The sequence below is a fragment of the Sander lucioperca genome, chromosome 11 (genome assembly GCF_008315115.2).
Source record: "Sander lucioperca isolate FBNREF2018 chromosome 11, SLUC_FBN_1.2, whole genome shotgun sequence".
In the NCBI taxonomy this organism is placed as follows: domain Eukaryota; kingdom Metazoa; phylum Chordata; class Actinopteri; order Perciformes; family Percidae; genus Sander; species Sander lucioperca.
In genome coordinates this window covers 30,622,678-30,637,259 of record NC_050183.1, presented here as the reverse complement: position 1 = coordinate 30,637,259, position 14,582 = coordinate 30,622,678, and positions in this window count along the sequence as shown.

Sequence of the window (14,582 nt, the reverse complement as noted above, 5' to 3'; positions counted from 1 at the left end):
GATGGGGTCACATGTTATTTTATGAATTTTCTTCTTCTTTTTTTTAGTCAAAATATTTTTTTACAGGAGGGTTATTTTATCAACTTTCCCATAGGCTCTCTGATTTGCAAGACATAGACCTTAATAACATGTGTTGTACTTTTTGAAATGAATATGAAATTTTACATATTACATGCCACGAGTGGCAATTACACGATTACTATACAGCACATGGAATTTCTTCATCATGTCAGAAGATACTGTTGAGCATACCTGCCAACATTTAGGTTTCAAAATTAGTTATTTACGGCTGTTTCAGATCTATACTTGTGGGCCTTTTTATACTGATGTTGTGACAAAACATCAATTTATCACAGATCAACACTAAGGTTAGCACTGCGGTACAAAACCCATTTCATTTTGGGGTGACAGTGGGGACTTGGGTTGGGAACCAGAGGGTCGCGGTTCAAGTCCCCGTACGGACCAAAATACAGAGTGTAGTCTGGTAGCTGGAGAGATGCCAGTTCACCTCCTGAGCAATGCCAAGGTGCTCTTGAGCAAGCCACCAAACCCCTCCAACCGCCTGCCTAGCAGTCGCAGCCCCCTCACTCTGACATCTCTCTATTTGTGCATGTATAGGATAATAGTATTTCAGGCCTGTGTGTAATGTGTTCTAGTAGTAGTTGAGTGTAATTTTAATTTCATGAACATAACATTAATACGTGTGTGTGTGCATCTATGCATCCTAGCCTTTTTCTTGCAGCGTCTGGTGTAAATATCCTTTAGGCAGTCTAGTCTATTGTATGTTCAGCCAGACGAACCACTCTTTGTAGGGCCTTGCGGTCCTGTTCGGTGCTGCTTCCGTACACACTATGTATCGTACTATACTGTATATTATAACAGTTGCACAACTACCCTTCCAACATAAAAAACAATCAGACATCAATGTGCTATTTGTGGATAATATAATGGCTTTTTAATAAAAACATTAAAACAGACTATCAGCTATCATACTTAATTTGCTGTTTCCTTCTGGAATAATGCGACCTGCGACACACATTTACTCATGTCATTTGAAAATATTATCTGGCATCTCTTGGTGTCCACCTGTGACTTTAATATTTTGCATGTAGGCATCATTTTCGTTTCAAGTTTATTGTCAAATAATTTGTGTGTCCTTTCCTGGACACTGATTTATATGGAATAAATATGCAGTGCCAATAATCTGGTAAGAAGAAATACTGCTAATCTACTAAGAATAAACACTCCCCCAGCTATCATTAGCCTCAACTCAGAAATACAGGTATACTGTAGCTGAAACCCTATCATTGACAATATACAAGATGAATTACTAACTCATTCATCAAGTGATAGATGGCTGTTTGGAGCAGGCGAGTTGTTCAGATATTTCAGGTGCCGGGATCATAATTAATTAGCTGTTTCCTTCTGGAATAAAAACCTGCGACACACACCGACACTGTAACTCATGTCATTTGAAAATATGATCTGGCATTTCTTGGTCTCCACCTGTGACTTTAATATTTTGCCTGTAGGCATACTTTTCATTTCAAGTTTAATGTCAAACCATTTTTGTGTCCTTTTCTGGACAATGATTTATATAGAATAAATATGCAGTGCCAAAAATGTGCTAAGAAGAAACACTCCCTGTAAACCCTTGCATGACTCTCACTTCAATACACAATACAATTTTATTCACATCATGGTTTAGTCAAAACATGATGAGATGAATAGCCCATCACCCGTTTTGGTCACCACATTTGGTTTTTATTTCGGCTGTAAATCCCTGCTTTTGTTTTGCTTCTGAGAAACCAATCTGAATGAGGGAAAAACACATTTTTTTCATTCTGAAAGCCTGAAAAGTATACTTTGATAACACTGAAAATTGAAAATGGATATACACGGCGTGTCTGTTAATAGTTACTTCTTATTGTGTCAATAAGAAGTAACGTGATACTAGCAGAACAAATTGAATTGACCTGTGAATTTGAAAGTCAAAAGTTGATTTAGCTATATCCCCAGAGCATATTCAGTGTTCGTGTGAGAAGGAGGGCATTGTTTCTGTGTGTGTATGTGTGTGTGAGTGTGTGTGTGTGTGTCTGTTATTGGCTCAGCCGCCTGGATACAGCTGAACTCCATATCCTGAGTTTCCTTGGCAACACTGTAGCAACCTTTGCTGTGAATGAGGCTGCTATTCTAGGAGAATCAAAAGGATGAAAAACATGTATACAGTATGTGTACAGTTCAGATGTTTCTGCTCCAGGGTCATTTCAAAAATTGAAATGATGCATGGATCATTACCATGAAAGCATTGAAACGTATATGAATATAAAATCTTTTGATCTTGTGTTTGACATTGAAACTATAGTGCATGGAGATCTTTTCTCTTTTTTAGGATTATTTTTCGGTGCTTTCATTCCTTTAATTTATAGGACAGCTGTAGACCGGAAAGGGGCGACGACATGCAGCAAAGCATACACACACGTGCTCAGTACCTATACATGCACTAACGGAGCTGCCCCTGGAACCAGTTGGGGGTCCGGTGCCTACCAGTCCACCACCATAATTTGGTCCATACGGGGACTTGAACCAGAGACCCTCCGGTTCCCAAGCCAACTCCCTACTGACTAAGCTACTGCCACAGGCTTGTCACAGCACTCCCCATCTGTCTCCTTCGTCTCCGTATTTTTTGAGCTCATGATATTAAACATCGGAGCTATACGGTATATGGAGTCTACACAATACCTTTAAGCTGTTATTGTGACAATTGCATTGTCAGTTCTTTCAGCGTAGCTGGCTGTGGTCTAAAGACAATATAAAGATAATAGCTATATACCCTGTAATTGTATATGATTTTACTGTTCTTGTTGTTTTGTAATTTGTAGCTTTAGCCTGTCCACCTCAGTCTTCTGCAACTCTTGCCAAGCGTAGAAGCTTGTGCTGAAATGAAAAATAAAAAAACTCTATTTTAGTTTAATTGAACTGCACCATCAATTTCCTTGGAAATTGCTCCATTAAATTTCGGTAGTTAGGACTGTACCCCAATCAAATTCTTTTTAGAGTTGACTCAGAAAAAATATATATATATATATATATATATATATATATATATATATATATATATATATATTTTTATAAACACTCAACATTATTAATGATGTTTTTTTCTTCAATACATCTTCCCTGTAATATGAGAAATATATTATTCACTCCTCCGCCTAGTTACTGTCAGTTCAGCACACCTTAAGAGCTACAACAGCCTAGATTGAGTGTTATGTTTTACGCAGAAGTTATGCCTTTATTTATTTATAATAATAATAATAATAATTTATACTTTTTATTGATCGCCAGTGGGGAAATTACAATTTAAACTCTACACTTTTGTTAGACACACTATGCACAGGCCTGAAATACACACACATGCTCAGGTCCTATACATCAGTGGTTCTTAAAACTTACACGAATTAGACCACAGACCAGACCAGAAAGATAAGACTTTGTCCCAGGGTCCCCTATCTGATAATTTTTGCTTTTAGATGTTTTATTACAGAACATGAATGAATATACAGGCCTACAAGTCCAGCTGAAATGATTAGACGGATAAACAACATCGATTGACAGAACAGTTTGGATCGTTTCCAGTTTCTAAAATGTGAGGATTTTTCTGCATTGAGTACTTTTACTTTTAATACTTTGAGTACATTTTCCTGATGATACATACATACTTTTACTTAAGTCAAATTTTCAATGCAGGATTTTTACTTGTAACAGAGTATATTTACAGTGTGGTATTATGTAGTACTTTTACTTAAGTGCTGATAAACCACCTCTAAACTGCTACTATTGCTGCTAGTATTTTTTATTAATGCTTCTACTTCTACAACTAACATTAATTTGCATGCATGAACAAGTGGGTGCTTTACTTAGTAATGTGATTTTTCCATTTATAGTCTTCAATTTGTGCAATGCGCTCCTATTCGTATATTGATGAAGGGCCGGTCTGCATATTTGCCTCGCAACGCAGAAGGTTTGAGAGAGAATGAGAGTGATAACAGATATGAGTTGGAAGCTACTATATAAGCGGTCACACTATATTCTGAGTTGCTGACAGGACGCTTTAGCAGGATTAGATAATTGTGTGGTGTGTGTGTGTGTGTGTGTGTGTGTGTGTGTGTAAGTGAGAGATGACCAAATCACCTCGGTCTAATTTCGTTTCCAGACCCTGAGGCACCTTAATAAAGACAGAGCTAACAATCAGCTGCCCTGCTGGAAGACAGGAGGCAGAAAAAGTCATATTTATTCCAAATTGCACCATCCTACTTGGTTATTATATGCAGGACATGAAACCTGAGCAGCTGTTCATGCATATTGCAGACTTAAAGGAGAATTCTGGCCGATTTCCTTCTTGAATCTTGATTGCTAAATGTCTCCGAGTACTGTCGATAGGAAAAAAAACGACCAAAATCGGTGCTAGCAAACTGGAGTTGCTGCAGTTAATGGCCAGAGCTCCCAGTTAGCTAAAATGCCAGTCGTGAGGGCATGTTCTAAAGAGTGCCTTTGTGCCTCTTAACAGACACAAAATGCAATTAAAATTTCTGTACAACATGAACAGGGCCCTTACGTGACAACAAGATGCGTTTTCAACTCAGACATTGTGAAGAAACCATTTAAATTCAAAGTTTGTACTGTCACCTACCTCTTTTTCCATCGGTCGCTTCACCGAAAGCCCAGAAGAGTCGATCACGGAGGTCATGCCTTCGTGACGAAAACTTGAGGTTTATTTCCCCCTCAAAAATAGGTAATTGAGCACTGTAGTGGTTATGACCATATCAGTGACTATGTAACTACATGAAAACGGTCCAAATGATGCCTGTGGCTTGCACAGTAATAGCGTTACTGAAGGTTAGCTCTAGTCTCGCGCTGAAGTCCTGTGGGAATTCAGTTGTTGCAGGAATTGGTACTCTTTAGAACATGCACTCTTTAGAACATGCCCCCACAACTGGCATTTTAGCTAACTGGGAGCTTTGGCCATTAGCTGCAGCAACTCCAGTTTGCTAGCACCGATTTTGGTCGTTGTTTTTCCTATCGACAGTACTCGGAGACATTTAGCGATCAAGATTCCGGTAAAAATCGGAATTCTCCTTTAAGGGCCATACTTAATAAATGTTTGCAGAGGCTGCATTTGTCTAAGCCTGGTTTTTAACAACTCCTGAGAGAAATATCCACCTTTTTTAGCTGCTAAATGCTCCACTATGTTCACCAGCTAGTTTCTACCTTTGTCTGCTGTTTGGTGCTGTGCAGGTAGTGTAGTGTATAGATTGGGAGAATGAGGAAAAACAATAAAGTTGCAGCCTCTAAAACCCAAAAATAAGCTACTTTTTTTGTGTCTCATTCGGTTGCATTTTTTCATACAAAAAAGAGCTTTACACACATTATCAGAGCTGAATATTTAATGACTGCAGTGTTATACATTTTATGTACTCTTGATTTGGGTGTTTATAGTGCTCATTTACATTTAAAAGGGTTGTAAACCTGGTTCTTCAAGTTAATAGTAGCACACACCATAGTCACCTTTATTCAAATAAAATGTAATTTCCCACAAAATAGCGGCTAGTGAAGACGCTGAGTGGCTAGTAGCTTTGTAAAACCACTAGCCACTGTGGCTGGTAAGCAAAAAAGTTAATGTCAAGCCCTGGTGGCCATGGTAGTTGAATTTTGCCAGATAAAAAATTGAGCGTCATGTGGCGGCGAATTTAGGCACCAAAACGACTTGGTAAGTTAACGATAAAGGTCGTGTTTTGGATAAACACTCCCGAGGAATGAACACGTGTTTCCTGGGTGAAAGTATTTCGTTTTCGCCCTGAAGTGAACTCCGCTCCCTAGCTTGAAAGCGCTGTGTTTTACGTAGACACACCGTTGCGCTCTTTTATTTCGAGATTATTTTCCATTGAATATTGAAGTTCATAAATAAGTGTTTTGGCATGCCTGGCCGAGAGGCACTATATCCATGGTATTGAAAGGGGGATTTCATTCTTGCATGTATGATAAAAAAAACACTCCCCCCCTGCTTTTCACAAATCACACCCTGATTATATGTACACATAATACTCCGAGAAAGACTTTGAAACTTCAGAGTCTTGTGCACACTCTGATCTGCGCACACCAGAGGCTCACTGTGGTAGAAATTACACAGTGACTTTTATCATTCCAAAAAAACTAAGAAGAGCACAAAGTACGTGCACAGAATCTAATTAGCAGAAACCAAGAGGCACTGCAGTGAAGCCTTCATATCCTCCAAAAACTAAACAGTACTTTGTGTTGACACAAGTAAAAATTAACATTGAAAAGCAAGATGACACAGACACATGGACAAGGTGTTATTTATTAAGGATGTTTGTTACATCTGCCAAGGAGGTTATGTTTTCGGTTTGTTTGTTTGTCAGCAGGATTACGGAAAAAACTACTGAAAAAAACAACTGGCACTGATTTTCATGAAAAACAAAGAACCGATTACATTTTGAGGAGGATCTGAATCAGGGGCCGGATACAGAAATCATTTTTCACTTTCCTAAAGATTGTGATGTAGGACATGGCCTTGGCAGAGCTCTGTGCTCTCTGAGTGCCCTTAAATTTGGACCTAATGAAAATAAAAAAATCTGAGATGCTCTTTTTTATTCTAGTGCTCAAGGCTGCGACAGACCAATGAGTGTCAGATTCTGTATGACTAGCCAGTGTTTTAGAAATACTGGTCATGAGGTCCAAATAAACCAAGTGCTGACCAAGTCCCCCTAAAATATTGATGACTACCCACCAAAAAATATGACTCCAAATAAATGCTAATGATGCTCAGTGTTTGTGTCATGTGTAAGCAAGCAACTGTTTTCTAACACATTCGCTATATCAACCTAAAATGTGATATGCCAATGTTGTGTTTGCTGCTTGGTTCCACTGCACCCAACTCACTTAATGCAGGTTTTAAGATAATCAATTTTAAAATAATAGCCTTAGAAAACCCACCAAAAATAATTTCATTATAGTCATAGAAGGTAAACTTATGAGGTTGTCAAAACTCTCAATGTCTAGGAAACAGTGATGGGAACATGACCTTGGTGTCCTCCATGCTAGCTAAAGGCCTAAGTGTTTTTATCCAACCCGTTCTCACTCCCAACTCGTGAAATACTGACGCTTGGTCAGTATCTCTCAGCAAAAATCACCCTTTAGCGTCTGTATGGAACGCACCGGGCATAGCAGCCGCATCGACCTCGCCAAAGAGGTTTTAGCCAGCACCAAAGATAAATCTTCAGCGCCAAAACATCTTTGACTTCCAGCAGTCAACTCCCTTCTCATCCACAGCAGATATATTTTACAGATGCAACTGGCGCTGATAAGCCAGCTAAGTTGCATTGTTTTGACTGGACCTGAACGCTCTGCTGTGAAGCTAGTACTTCTGAAGCGAGTCATCCAGTGGAGATTTACCAGTGGGTAAACATGGACGTCCGGGTACTGCAGCCATTCATCTGCATGTATGTCAGTACACCGGAAATTGTTAGTTACCAGCTAATGCTAGCGGTAGATAGCTAGCTTGGTTGGCATTGCGCTTGACAAGAAGTCTTGAAACTAGTGATTGAGACCATAAACTCATATTTATGTAACAAATGTTTATTGAGGTAATAAACTGGGAAGCATTGTCATTGCCCCATAGACTTGTGGAGTCACCCCCTGCTGAAAAAAAGATAGAATGCAGGTAGCATTGGCTTCACTTTTCAGACCCGGAAGCTTCGTCCATTATTTTTACATTCTATGGGGAGTACGCATAAACTGTACCTCCCAAGACCACCTTTTCAAGTGGACTTGGGGAACCAGGTTCACTAACCGCACCTGGGTACAGTACGCAGTGTTCACACTAAATACATGAACTGGATGCAACCTTTACTGAAACAAAACTTGTGACACACATTTAGCTCTCCTTTCAAATGTCGTTTGGCACAGTTGAACCTTTATAATTATAATCACATTTTGTAACTTTGAAAAGTCCATTGTTGCAACATCACTCGTCTGATTTTGATTAAACTTAGAGAGATGATGAATCCTACTGCTCCTTTCCAAAGAGGCTCCAAAGGTACAACTTGTTTAATGTGTTGAGTTAAAACTGTACATAGAAGATATTACTGTATAGATAATAATAATATAATAATAATATAATAATATATTCAGGCTTTACATTTGACAATTTCATTGCGATGGAATTGGTTAAAATTGTACTGTATATACTTTAAGAGTACAGTGTTCCCCTAGAAGTCATTTTTGGCAAGGCAAATTTAGGCTTTATACATGAGTGTATAATCATAATTGTACAGTAACATTAAGGTAAATAATCACCATTTTGCTTATGCGACAGCCAACTGTGGCACACAGCTCCTCTCTTATTACTTCATCTGGTCTCCTACTGCATTTCCTCCGTCACTCTCTCTGCTCCTCTGCTTTCTTTTACTCCTCATGTTTCTGTTTTAGAGAGAGGGATGGCTGAAGGAGAGCAAGGAAGACAAGGGTAAAGGATAAAAAGAAAGAGAGAGTATGTAAATGTAGACAGATGGTAAATACTTCCCTCCTGCAGGGAGCCATGTCAGACTGCAGAGCACTGCTGCACTCTGCATGACAAGATCAGGCAGGCAGGCTATGTGTGTGCATGCGTGCATGCGTGCGTGCGTGTGTGTGTGTGTGTGTGTGTGTGTGAGTGTGTGTGTGTGGCTAGGCAGGCAGGCAGACTGTCAGTGAATGTAGGTGAAAGGGCTTTGCTGTCAGAGTGAGGCAATGCAGAGTCGAGCAGAGCAGGGATAAACTATAATCTACACTCCCCCGCCATCTTTCCCAAGGGGGTGGGGTGGAGAGGCGGATCGATGTGGGAGGAAGAGGGGTGGGCAGTATGAGAGAAAGATACAAAAGTCTGTTGACTAACTTTCAGAGTAAAGGCAGTGATTTCTATAGGACTCTCAAGCACTGATCTGTTCAGTATCACATTTGTAGCCTTGAAAGGTGGCTGTAAAGACAAGAGCAGCTGGATTCGTGTTGGTAAAAATGGATTATTGTGCTCATGCTCAAACCCATGCCTATCCATAGAGCGTAATAATGTGATATGGAAGTTGTGTATTGAGCCATATTTTGGTGAAATTATAATACATATTGTCCAGTCATGTCTGTTTGTAATCTGGATGTTTAAGAGGCCTTTGAAGGAACAAAAAGTAATTGTCTTTTCTGCATTGTACTATATTTCACCACATAGTGTAAAATACAGCTTCAACCAAAACAAGGAACCAGCAAAGAAAGTCCTTAATTCCCACTTCTCCCTGATTTTGTCTTGAAACCATTTCTACTCTCCATCTATCAAAATAACATTTATGGTTTCAATGCTGCTGTAAATTAACACATATAGTATATAGTATATCTATACGCTGATGACATTATTTTATATTTATAAGACCATAAAGCCTAATAGTCATATAGTGTACATATACTATATTGTCTATGCACTAAATATACAGACTTTTAGGCCTCTTTGTTTACGGGTTCAAATCTTAAATACTTTAATTTTGCCCTAAATACTTTTTTTTACGTTTTCTAGAAAGTTGCGATGGTTATTCAAGAATTTTAAAAAATCCATTGCTGCTTGTTTGACTGACTGACATTTTTAAAACCTACATGCACAAGATGAGACATACAGCTGACTCTGTTAACAGGAGTTTGCAATTTCTCATGTCATGAAACTCATGTCAAGATTTTTTTGGGCTTTGTTTGGCCTTTATTTGACAGGACAGCTGAAGGCAGAAAAGGGGGGAGAGAGAGGGATGACATTCAGCAAAGGGCCGCGGGTTGGAATCAAACTTTGCGGTAAGTACATGGGGCGCACGCTCAACCAGGTGAGCTACCAGGGCAACTCATGTCAAGTTTTATCCAATTTTTGCGACAATGCGCATTTTAGTGTGGCAGTGTGGCCCTGCTCATGCATTGCTCGGGGACAAATCTGAAAATCTGAGCAAGCTTGACACACAAGGTTGACTGTCACTGAGCTCACAAACCCTTGTGGCAGAGCCTGAGACACACATTTGATGGACAAAAACATATTTGAAGTAGCTATTGTTGATCTCTATAATCTTTCCTGTGTTCAAACCCAATGACTATTTATTTATTGAAAGTTACATATACCAGTCAGTTTGTGTACTCTCTCTCTCATTCTCTTAGAAACACCAGAACATACAGACCCCTGTATTTATGTGCACTCTTTGCTTGTGCTGGTTGAACTTAGCTGCCTAGTCTGGTTTTAGTGGATTTGTTTTTGTTGTTGTTATGTTTACCCACTTCCGTCTAGCAGATATGAATACACCTTGTACTTTTGGGTTTGTGGTGTTATACATAAATACTGTCAGACCAAACCCACAGCTTTCAAATGCACAACTAACCATAACATTAACATTCGTGTATTGCATCTTTTTAGAGAACATCAATAATAGGATTGGAGTTGGAAATGGTGTTTAAATGAACTGTTCATGCTTTTTTGCAACATACTTTTAAGTCCCTTGTTTTATAACACAGAGGAGTTTGGAGAAAGCTGCTCAAGACAGAGCTATAAAAAGATAACGATTCAGTGTGTGTGTTTGTGTTATGTTTTCCGCAGGCATAAACTGGAAGGGACAATCAACAATTACAGACAGGCAGGCGTGGGGATGAAGGAGTTGGTGGGGGAGGTTCAGCAGAGAGAGAGTGGGAAGGAAAAAAATGAGTCAGGGCTTGCTTGTGTGCTTGGTTAGATCAGATAATTAACTGCTGACTGGAGAAGGGGGAGAAGGTGGAAGGGGAGGATGGCTGAGGTCACTTTAGGCCAACTTGTCTCACAGGAATAGGCTGATGAAAACAGCAATACTAAACATAGGGCAACACACAGAAACTGAAATCTAAAAAAAAACTTTATTTATTGAAATGCTAAAGGAAAAGCTTGACAGCGTTTTGTCCTGCATCAGCGTTCATTTCCATATGGTATTCATATTTGTAGCTGCCCAATGCCTTGATACCAGGTGCCCTGTGAAACGTATGACCACTCGTAGAGCTACGGAACAGGAAAACAGGTTGTGTTGGAGACATATGAAACACTGACTGACCACTTCTCAGTTTACGGATAGTATGTAAAAGTACACAAAATTCACGGTTCAGTATGTACCTCGGTTTCGGTGTATGTTTTTTTCAGTACATCTGGGAAAAAACTATAAGTGCAATAGCTCAGTCCGTAGGGACTTGGCTTAGGAACTGGAGGGTCGCTGGTTCAAGTCCTGGTACGGACCAGGTATGGTATACTGGTTGCTAGAGATGTGCACACCAAACCCCCAACTGGGCAAGCACCGAAACCCATGGGCAGCCCCCTCACTCCGACATCTCTCCAATTAGTGCATGTATAGGAACAGAGCAGGATCATGCGTGTAATGTGTAATATCAAAAGAGCGTAAAATGTAATTTCCCCTTGGGGGATTAATAAAATAATGTCTTCTTCTTCAATGGTGGCTCGATGGCCATAATTAGTACTGTAACACTTAAGACTTAAATACTGGCATATTGCAGAAAAAAATAAATGAATATAAATAACACAAATGCCAGTAATGCTCCATTGTAAGACTTTGACCTGTTGATAATTCCTGATCTGCAGCTTGCGCTGGCTTATACTATATTATTATAGGGCAGGCACAACGGACGAAGGCACATTGTAGAGGGGCTCAAGCAGTTTGACCTATACTTTAATTAAATTGGTATTTTCGACGACCCAGTATGGTCATGTAACGCAGCGATAAACACCTTAGTTATTATTACTTTAGTACAGTCTGAATCTGCAGTAAGAGGCCGTCTGAATGCTGTGGGGGAAAGGGAATTGCCGTCCAGTTTGGGTTTTTGTCTCCTTCCGCTAGTCTACACATTTGGGTGATGCAAATTTCTGTTCCATGGGTGCCAGTAGAAGACATAAATAGACTATTTTGGCATTAATTGTTTGGGTCACAGTGCTTACCGAACCGAGGAAGTGGCATACCGAACCGAACGTCCTGTACCGAAACGTTTGGGGACACACACACACTCTCTGAGACACCCCTAATGGACAGTGACACGCATAGCCGCATAACTTTTGTCCATATCCATAAACTCCTTCCGCTAGTCTACACATTCAGGTGATGCCAACAAAAAATGTTGTCCATTGAGCTTGACCTGGCTAACCAGGCTAAGCAGACTAGCATGTTACAACTGGTGCACTGCCATAACCTTCCGCTTAAAAGTCATGCTCTTTAATTTCTGTTCCGTGGGTGCCAGTAGTTAGCCTGGTCCTACCAGACTCTCGTACATTTCATTTGTACAGAGAGTCTGGCCTCTCTCCATTGAAAAGTGTTAACTTCCTTGAAGGCGGGTACTCTGTTGAAGTTGAAAACTATTGGATCTGCCCAGAGCCACTCTGGATCTGCCATAACCAATCGCTAATGTTTGGTCATGACGTATGTCATGCGCATGTGCAACAAGAGGGGAGACCGTCAACAACTATCGGCTTATATTTAGCATTAGCATCGCTAGCATTAGCCTTAGCCAACTTCTTCACCACTAACGGAGCGAGCTGGAAAATCAAACTTTTCCCGAACCCCGTGGGGAGGATGGCAACAACATCATGGTGACCAACACAACTCAGAAAAGATTGTTCTTGCTCGGGCTTTAACTTCTGGATATTCGGCAGCGTTGCCACAACGGACCGAATGGCTTTGCTTGCATCTTTCTAGTGCACATCCTCAACGTCATCGTTCTCAGCCACTCCCTCTGTTTGCTGATTGGACCGCCAAATATTTGACCGGAGAAAACCCAAGAATATACCGCAAACCCAGACGGAGTAGTGAAGGAAAATGAAAATTGAGCGGAAGTACGTAGGAGGGCGGAGCCAGGCTAGCCAGTAGTAGACATAAATAGACTATTTTGACATTAATTGTTTGGGTCATAGGGCGTACCGAACAGAGGAAGTCACATAAAGAACCGAACTTCCTGTACAGAAACGTTTCGGTACACATACACTCTCTGAGACACCCCTAATGGACAGTGACATGCATAGCAGCATAACTTTTGTCCATATCCATAAAACTCACCAACTCTCTCTTTTAAAGTAATGTCTGACTGTCTGAACTAGAGATCCCTGAACTCGCTTATGGACTTGCCCCTTCTGTCAAGTCGTGACATTTAGCCAGTGAAGGTCTTGGGCTTTTGATGGGCCTATGATGATGACTTTGATGTCGTAAAGTAGCGTGGGATCATGGGAGTTGTTGTCTGTATTGTTAAACAGCCAACATTGCCGATGAAAATCTGATGTGACTCACAGAGCAGGGCAGAAATAACAAGAATTACTGACGAGTTAATATAATACAGTTTTATTCACATTTTGTTTATTCAAGTTTATTTACGTTAAGTGATTTAATTCTAATAACGTTAGTACCTGCTTAGTTACGTACCATCAGATGAGTCTACTGCCCATAAATCTACGGTAGCAAATGTTATGTGGCAAATATAACTTTATGATCATTTACGATTGTTTAACAATCGTTCTTGTACACACAAGCATTTAAAAATAAATGGCTTCTCGGCTACCTCGTATTCTGTAATAAATTCCTCTACCAGCACATATGTAATTAGCAGTTGACAAAATGACATTGTGTCTGTGGGTAATTTGTATATCACTAGCCCTGTGTGAATAGAACTTAATCTAAATAAAGCCTTCAAAATGAACACTAGTTTCAACATGTGACAGTAAAACTAGAAAGTCAACAGAACAGCATTTAAGCTATCCAATATCAAACATTTGAAACAAATACTATCGTGAATACACTTAAAGCTATAGTGCCTAGTTTCTGTCTCCCCCATGAGGAAATCTAAGTAATGACAACTAAACTGTGGGGCGTCCACATGATACAAGCCTTCGGTGATCGCGCACAGCCCCCACCGCTCCCCCACGCAGTTTCTAGTAGCCAAGGAGGACACGGAGGATTATAAAAACATGACAGACTCTTCAGAAGAGGTAATTATCTTCACTTGAGTTTCTGTGCGCGAACGTCGCCGGACGACACAATCTTCTGAACACAGCCGTACTGAGAAATACAAGAGAGTTGTGTGGAGCTGATATTCTTAATTAGCTTTGTAGCAACTCAAATGGCAATGACTTGAATGTAACGGACGTTCATTAATATCAAAAAGTTACGCACTAAAGCTTTAAGTGCAGGATTTATACATTTACCATTTTAAACCTGATGTCCTCAACTGCTGTGTGTGTGTGTGTGCATGTGTATGTGTGTGTGTGTGTGTGTGTGTGTGTGTGTGTGTGTGTGAGAGAGAGAGATGGCGACAGGGTGGATGGGGGTGGTAGGGTTCAGGGACTGGGAGGAAGGCATAAATGGTCTGAGAAAGTGATTCTCTTAATTGCATGTCCTAATAAAACAGGAGGTGTGTGTGTGAGAGAGGGAGGGACAGATCATAATATTGGAGATGGAGCAGTGTGGTGGGGAGGGGAAAGGGAAAAGAGGCAAACAAAT